Source organism: Colobus angolensis, unplaced genomic scaffold (genome assembly GCF_000951035.1).
Source record: "Colobus angolensis palliatus isolate OR3802 unplaced genomic scaffold, Cang.pa_1.0 Scaffold41, whole genome shotgun sequence".
In the NCBI taxonomy this organism is placed as follows: Eukaryota; Metazoa; Chordata; class Mammalia; order Primates; family Cercopithecidae; genus Colobus; species Colobus angolensis.
The window spans coordinates 12,712,398-12,715,222 of NW_012117488.1; positions in this window are offsets into that span (position 1 = coordinate 12,712,398).

The window sequence follows — 2,825 nt, forward strand, 5'->3', positions numbered from 1 at the left end:
AGGCTGGAGTGCAGTGGCGCGATCTCGGCTCGCTGTAAGCTCCGCCTCCCGGGTTCAGGCCATTCTCCTGCCTCAGCCTCCTGAGTAGCTGGGACTACAAGCGCCCACCACTACACCCTGCTAATTTTTTGTATTTTTAGTAGAGACGGGGTTTCACCGTGGTCTCGATCTCCTGAACTTGTGATCCACCTGCCTTGGCCTCCCAAAGTGCTGGGCCTACAGGCGTGAGCCACCGCGCCCGGCCTCCTTGTCTTTTCAATATGAAAAGTATCTAATGTCACACAGGTAGGAAATAGCGAAGTTAGTTTTCAAACTCAAAGCTACAGCTCCCCTATAGCTGCTCCCCTATAGGAGCTCTCACAAACTTGCTCAGACTCAGATAAGGATTGAAAATGGCTGGATTCATACCCAAGATTTCTGCCTCTGTAGGGTATATTCCCCACTATACATTTTTATAGTGTGAGGATAATATTCCAGTTTACAATTATGTTCTCTTGAGGCTAGAGGAAACATGACATACTTTTTTATTTTTTCTTTGAGACCGAGTTTTGCTCTTGTCGCCCAGGCTGGAGTGCAATGCCTGATTTCGGCTCACTGCAGTCTCCACCTCCTGGGTTCAAGTGATTCTCTTACCACAGCCTCCTGAGTAACTAGGATTACAGGCATGCACCACCATGCCCAGCTAATTTGTTGTAATTTTAGCAGAGATGGAGTTTCTCCATGATGGCCAGATGGTCTTAATCTCTTGACCTCATGATCAGCCCGCCTCGTCCTCCCAAAGTGTTGGGATTACAGGCATGAGCTACCACGCCCAGCCGACATACTTTTTTAACATGGGATTTTAATATCTTTTCTACATGCATCTGTGATTTGAAATAAGTGTATAGCATAAGTTTTAAGTTAAAGTGTTTTTATTCTTTTTCTCTCCGCTTCGCTACCCTTTCCTTGTACATTTATTCCCATCCTCCATTCCTACTCATACTCTCAACCAGGCAATTCATGTTAACCAACTGGCATATATTCTTGCATATTGTTCTTCCTATTCATATCACCATATCGAGAACATTAATATGACATCACATTACAAAAGTGTCTATGTTGCCTGCTTTCCTCACTTATTAAATTAACAAGTATAGCCCATTAATTCATTTAATGGCTGAATAATATTTTGTACGGAGGATGTACCATAATTGCACAGCTAATATACAATCTGAACTGATGCAATAATATATTGGAAGAGCTCACTGTCTTTCAGAAATAATGTTCCCTATGCCATACGGCTTGGTTTTGTTGTTGAAAATACCAAATGCTAATGTTATTTTTTATCTTAAGATGAATGTGGACCCATGTTGATGAGCCAAACCATCATAACCCTTTGATTGATGTAAAGGTTGTTTGTTGTTTCTAGTAAGTATTCAGTGAAAATCATACTATGGATTTGAGATCCACAAAGCTCCTTGAGCATTTTCATTTAAGTGAAAAGGATTTGAATTATTTACCCTACATTGATGGCTTGAGCGAGCATTAAGATTGGTAAGCAATCTGAAAGTACAGAACATTTTACCTGGTATTTCATTCAGACATTGCACATCACAGGTTTGTATGATAGTTACGATTAATATAAAATGAGAGGGTTAGTTTAGCTGCAACGGATCTCTTTTGGTGCCAATGTACTATGTTTCTAATTCCAACCCCCTATTTTGAGGCGATGTAAATAATAAGGTCTATAAAGTATATTACAATTTTATGCACTCAAAAGTAAGGGGAAAAATAATAGGTTTCTTTCAAAATTGTCCTTAAGAAATGTGGTTTTTTTCCCTATCAGGCTGCAATTTGCCATATATCAACATCTAAGGGCCAGGCAACTCAACCTGAAAATGATTATTTTCTTTCTTTTCCTTAATGTATTGGAAAGTGGATCTAAAAGAACCTTCAGTATGCAGGGGGGTTAATTACCTTGGCAGTCAGTTAAGCTTTGGAAGTTTTAGGTGATAAGAACAGAGCCCTAAAAAAGACTCCCTGCTACTGCTGCCTGCTGTGAAGAAACAGCCGTGTGTTGCCACCACTGCAAGTATCGCTCAAATTACCCTAAAATTCCCCTGCTTTTCTGTGCATCCTGGCTCCTGGAGAGCAGCACTGTGCCAGTGAGGTCATTTATTCTGTCACATCAACCCACACGGTAATCATGACAGCTACATCTTTCACTCAATCTAATACAGGAGGCTTTTCTGCAAGACCTTAGATGACCCAAGTGAGGAATGTAATTATTCAAAACAACAGTGTTTCTTGTTCCTCAAGTGCTGCCAACTTCTCTGCAGAGCCACCTAAATGCTCCCCAATTTTATCTTCCCACGCAGATCAGTTTCTCAGATTCTCCTAAAGGAGTGTGTAAATAAACAATCACCTCTTACATTTTAGAACTTGTAAGAGGCAGAGAGGCAGTAACAGTGGTGTGGATGCAAGCTCAGATTCTGCAGTCAGACCACCTTGGCTAGATTTCCCTTCCTAACAGAGTTAGTTGTATAACCTTGGGCAAGTTACAACCCTAGACCACAGTTTATCATCTAGGAAATAGAGATAACAATGACATAATGTTGTTTTCAGAATTAAATCACTTAATATATGGGAGATAATTAATACAATGATGAGCACATGGCAAATGGCATCTAAGTATTAGCTAATGTTATTCTAACCCAGATGAACAATTACTGATCATGCACTTACCAGGTACTAGTGATTGTTCTCAGTACGTGGTGGAGTTAACTGGTAAAAATGATGAAAACTGAGAAAAAATAAACATAAATATCTTGTTCAAAGTGAGATCT